Source organism: Podarcis filfolensis (genome assembly GCF_964270895.1).
Source record: "Podarcis filfolensis genome assembly, chromosome: 6".
NCBI lineage: Eukaryota > Metazoa > Chordata > Lepidosauria > Squamata > Lacertidae > Podarcis > Podarcis filfolensis.
The window spans coordinates 38,795,304-38,801,495 of record NC_139609.1 but is presented as its reverse complement, the minus strand read 5'-3'; positions in this window follow the sequence as shown (position 1 = coordinate 38,801,495).

The following is a 6,192-nucleotide window of genomic DNA, read 5'->3' as shown; positions in this document are numbered from 1 at the left end:
AGTTTGGAGGAACGTGGAACCTCCGACTTTGAGTACATTACCGTAGTCAGTTTTCATCTTCTGCAATCTTTTGCTCCATAGGTGATAAAACATGTAGCACCTGGTCACTTGTGGCAAACTTCCAACAATACCTTCCAGCCCCTGTGACTCCAGCAAAATCCCTATATTTGGTATCAAGTTGTTGGGTTTTACTGACCTGAAGTCAACTTTGGTGTAAAGCAGTCTAAAATCATGTCAGCCATAGGTCCAGCCTTATTATTTTTATAATATCATCCATATAAAAATCAACATATATATTAGTGAGCATAAATGAAGGAGTATTAGCTCACTATATGTGAGAAACATTTTCATCATTGCTACTATTTTTCTTCAGCAGGTCAAGAACATAATTGAGGATATCCATGCTTCTTCCACTGTACCCTTGTCAACATATTTCCCTATCTAATAATGACTTACTAGCTATTCCTAACCCTACTATTGGTTAGAAAATATAATTTCTCTTACTATTCCATGTCTCTGTTTCTTGTCCTCATATAACCCATGTGCTCTGAGGCACAGCCCTCTTTCTGCTTTCACCTCAAAATCTGATGCCCGGATAACACATCTGGGTACAGCATTTACCAGCCACACAAGCCCCAAACACAGAATATATATCAACCTTTGCATTTGCCACCCATCAGCCAGCCATGATACCAGACTCTTGGTGTCCTTTCCCACTTATCCACCATATGATAGCCAAGGCAACTTTTTCTGTCCTTAAAACCTGAGTCGGTGTGCTTTTGCACTTGACTGCTCTTAGCCACTCCCATTCATTTTGACCGGGTTTGTCCAGGTGGCTTGTGCCTTAAGGCTAGTGTCTGAGATCCCAGGGTGATTTGATGAGCATTGGAAAGGAGACAGAAGTATGAGAGGATGACATGCATCACAAGATGGGGAAGCTTTTAATGTCTGACTTTTTACTGTTTTTATATGTGCTGTAAGCTGCCCAGAGTGCCTGGGGAAACCCAACCAGATGGGTGGAGTATAAATAAGAATATTATTATTATTATTATTTTATGATACAACATGCCTGATGCAACATGCCTTTGGGAGTGACAGGCATCCTTCACTGATCACTAGAGGGCCCACTGAATTTCGCTTCTCACCTCTGGTTCCTAGGGATATGCATATACCACTTCTTCCTCATCTCCTTTCTAGTGAGAGAGAAATAAGTCAGGTTATTCACAGGCAGTTCTGGCCACCCTTGTCTTTCCTGTACGCAGCCAGTGACTTGGGTGGTGGAAAGCTTTCCAGTGCTGCTCCCTTCCTATGGGCAGCTATCCTTTGGCAACAACACAGTCTGTCTCTCACCATGTGCTTGTGCAGTGCCTAATTTGGGTGGGCTGTGATCTCAGCCAGGATTACTAGAAACTACAGCCCTATAAATACATTATATTTTCAGAATAACAGCTTGGTAGGGCCTCTGGTCATCAAAGTGCTTTGTCCGATGCAAGGCCTGTTTATTGAGTGCATCTTGTGCTGCGATAATTACCTTGAAGTACAGGGCTGATAGTTCCAAATTTAAAAGATAGTATTATCACAGATTTCTCAATCCAAAGTACTAGAGACATCGGGAGTTCTTAATCAAAAATAGGCTTTAAGCAAATGATCATTAACTCTGTGAGCAGAACCAGGCTTTTCCGTTCTGTGCATTTTTATAGGCACTATTTTACTGCAGGCCTTTTTTATGAGTTCTGGGATCGTGAGGCTTAAAGAGGGGACACAGCCAGGATTTGGACGTGGGAGGAACAAAGTGTCAAGCTGAGCAGGGCTCCACATGCACATCTGGGACCATTTAGAGCATATTCTTTGTGCGTGTGGTGGTTTTTTTTTTAAGTGCTCCAACCGATTATAGGCAAGTAGCAGCTCTGCCGAATGAAACCCAGCAATGTGAATGTGAGAAGAGTAAGTCAGTTGAGCTTACCTGACACTCCTGGATACTGTGACTGGCCTCAGCATGGGGACGAACAAACGTGGTGAAGCATGCTGGTATTTTGCCAATTTCAGCATTCTCATACTCTCCAGTTGATGAAGTTTCATGCCGTAACTTTAACAGCCTGTTCCTAAAAAGAGACATCTGCACAGAATCACACCGTAAGCAATTCACACTGGATCAGTTATATTGACTGGTGCGCTGTTGAGTTTTGACTGCAATGTTTTGTATGTGAAGAGAAGGGGTGCTATATTGGCAGGTACTATTTGAATGGGGAAATGCCCGCAAATTCACTGCTTTGCAGCAGCTGGCTCTGACAGTGCTGCTACTACATTAAAGGAAATGGAGACCATGAGCTGAACCACCACATTTCTGTGACCCATAGAGCAACCTCCCTCCTATGTGAAGTTATAGGAGCAGGCAGCTTAGCCTGGCCTCTTAAACCCGGCACACTAAAGCATACATGATTCTGCTTCTCATGCTTAACAAGAAATGGTGGTTTTAAGTTTCACCATTACTTGGAGAATAGACACCCATACCTTAGAATAGAGCCCCATACAGTCATCATGTAAAAAACCAAAATTGGTGTGTAGCTGGGTGCAATACTATTTATGGATAAAGAATATGAAGAAATCCCTTCATGAAGGAAACCAGTGTAAATGCACTGATATCACTTATGGGCTTATATCTTCTTTTGCAGTGAGAACTGGATTGCAGTGTAGTGTTCTTCAGCTCAATGTCCTCTAGAAGGCACTATATCACTGTGAAATTAACAGGTTTTTTTATTCCGCTTAGGAAATAAGCCATTTGTAATTGCTTGATTTGAAGCCAGTTATCATCGTTTTCCTGCTCTTAATTATAAAAGGTTTTTTTAATCATTTTAACACAATACAGTGCATCTTTTTGTGGGAAAGGATGTTTTGTTCAGTATGATGGAATTTACAAGTGAAGGACCGTCTCAATTTTTAAAAAAACAAACATAAATACATCTAAAGAATATTGTTAAGTGTTGAATCCTGTGAAGAATTATGGTATCTAAACTTGGTATTTGAAAAGTTATTTAACGTCTTTATTAAATAAAGTATTTTTAAAAGCATATACATAATAGGAGAAACACTCTGGAAGTTGCAAGGGAAATAAACAGGGTACCCAGGGTAAACCAGGCTTTATTTCACCCAGGTGAAAGACCCAATCTGGCACCCACATGTGCATTTGCGTACATACACACATAGGCTGGGAGGCTTCACCTGGGGCAAAAAATCCTGGCCAGCCCCCCACCCATAGCTACAAATGTACCACAGTGATCAGGACTCTATGAAATCACTGAATGACGTACATTTGAGTCAGGTCAATATCAAGTGATCCAATTTACACTCTGCTTTGGAACATGTTTTTTTAAAGAGCTTGGCTAGCTTTTCAGATACTTTTTAATTCAATGACTTTCTAAAGAAATGCCTGAAGTAACTGATATTATAGTTTGAAATCTTGTTTATTCTGTTATATTTTACTCCAAGAAGACCCATTTATCCTAAATAGCACCCAATAAGGCAGACGTGTATGTATAAAATAATTTTTTAAAAATGTGATCCCATTGAGATCCCAAGATGAAATATTGCAAGTAGCTCTTAGAAATGTTAAATAATCAATAAAAAGTTTTTGAATTTTTAAACTCATATTAATTTTTTTAATTACTTGTACTTAAATACTTAAAAATTTGTAACTTAAAGTAAGTCCATCATGTGACATAGCATATTAAAGCCCATGAAGTTCTGAAGAGATTGGTGTTTTTAGTTTTGACGTCTCTCAATTGGATGACATAAGGTAAAAAAGTTGGATCACTTGATATGGAATGACCCAGTACTGCTGTAACAGGGAACTGCAATAACATTGAAATACATGTGTCTTGTTAACATTATTCACAGAAAAAGGCATTTAGTGTTAAATCTTAGTGGCTCCATTCCCCACCCTTTTAAATGCAGTCCTGACCCCCCCCCCCCCACTATAGCCAGTGCTAAAACTTCCCTCTATTTCAGCTCAGGATTGCACCCTGCACAGCGTATGTCAAAAACAAACTCACATACTAGGGACTTCTCAACGAACCAATCCATGTACAGTAGTACCTTGGGTTACATACACTTCAGGTTACATACACTTCAGGTTACAGACTCCGCTAACCCAGAAATAGTACCTCGGGTTAAGAACTTTGCTTCAGGATGAGAACAGCAATCGTGCGGCAGCAGCGGGAGGCCCCATTAGCTAAAGTGGTGCTTCAGGTTAAGAACAGTTTCAGGTTAAGAACAGACCTCTGGAACGAATTAAGTACGTAACCAGAGGTACCACTGTATATACTGCTTACTTGCCAAAATGGCTTCTAAGAGGCTTACAAGTATAAAAACCAGTTATGAAAGTATTGGCCCCACATAATTAAAATAAACAATAAAACAGTTTCATCAAAGCATTAAAATAAGCACCCATAAATAAAATGTACAATAAAATGCCATTAAAACAGCACTGCTTAAAACCATAAGGAAAGTTCCAGTCCGCATATCAACCAATATTCTAAAACGCCCCGAGAATGAGGCAGATAAATGGAAAGCTCTTTTACAGAGGAAGAAAACTTCCAAGAAACTGGGGGACAGATTTTGAGGCAGCGCTCATTGAAACAATATGAGTAACCCTCTTTTAAGATTACCGCAAAGCCCTTCCGAGATCTGACAGACGCAGAGCCTCCTACTCTGCTCTTCCTACCCCCACTCTACATTTATGAGAGTGTTTCTGTTTTGACATGGTAATAATGACCTGATGAGAAGAGGCATACTGTGAGGATTAATAACAACTTGACAAGATGTGACTAATGATGATGGCAGGTTTGTTGAAGAAAACCCAAGTACCTTGGTCAGATAGTGCTGAGGAATGCAGAGGGTGTTTGAAAGTTCACACATGCAGGGCGATGTAGCAGGCACTAAGGGGGCTCTGACCTTTAGCTGGCTCACTAGTCATCAAAACTAGATTCAGGGCAAGATAAACAGAATAGAAGCAGACTGTGAAGGCACTAAGGGGGAAAAGAGGGAAAATGCTTGAAAACATATGAAGGAGGAGCTAACCTGATAAATTGTGCATCCTTTTGCATGGTTTTGAACGTTTTGTTGTATTTTGTGCATTGTGATTTGCTGTTATTTTGTTGATTATAGATTAGTGATTCTTTATTGCAATTGATAACTGTAAACTGTTCAACTATTATTTGCTATTGTTTAATTTTGCCGTTTACTGTTGGATTCTAGTGGAATTTTGGATATTAATTTGTTTGATGTACAGCAGTACCTCAGGTTACAGACACTTTAGGTTACAGACTCTGCTAACCCAGAAATAGTACCTCGGATTAAGAACTTTGCTTCAGGATGAGAACAGAAATCATGCGGTGGCAGTGCGGCGGCAGCGGGAGGCCCCATTAGCTATAGTGGTACCTCAGGTTAAGAACAGTTTCAGGTTAAGAACGGATCTCTGGAACGAATTAAGCTCTTAACCCGAGGTAGCACTGTAAGTTGTTTATTTTAAAGTTATTGTGGCTTTTTATATAGAATCTGATTGTTACTATCAATGTTTGATGTATTATTATTATTATTATTATTATTTCTGTTGGAAGCTGCCCAGAGTGGCTGAGGCAATGCAGCCGGATGGGTGGGGTATAAATCATAAATTATTATTATTACTATTGCCTAATACATTGCCACTGAATTCATGACCCCATTAAAATGGAACGCAGTTGCCAGTCAAGGAGGTAAAGACAAAAGGTGAGGCCTCACACACTGGCATATGGATAACTTACACTCTTGCACCTAGTGACTAGCCTGACTCTTCCCAGCCAATCAAAAGATGCCTAGGCTGCAATTTTCCAGAGCTGAGAGTGACTCCAGGTGTAAGTAATTAGCATACTGGCCCTCTTTAGCCTAGAAGCCCTGGTGCTGACTAAGTAACACAGGTGTTATTAATGAGAGTGAGAGCAACTTGCTGAGAGAAAAGCTGCTCTCTCCTGCGCTCACCTCTTTACCCAGAAGTCTGCGCTCCTCAGAGAACCAATGTATGTGAACAAGGCCTAATACAAGACCCCTCAGTATCTCGACAACAGAGTTTCCTTCCAGAGGTAAGTCCAACTTCGAGCTGCGTTGCCTGTGAGGGGAATAGATAGACATGTCACAGGTTTCTTCTTTCCTCGGGGTTCA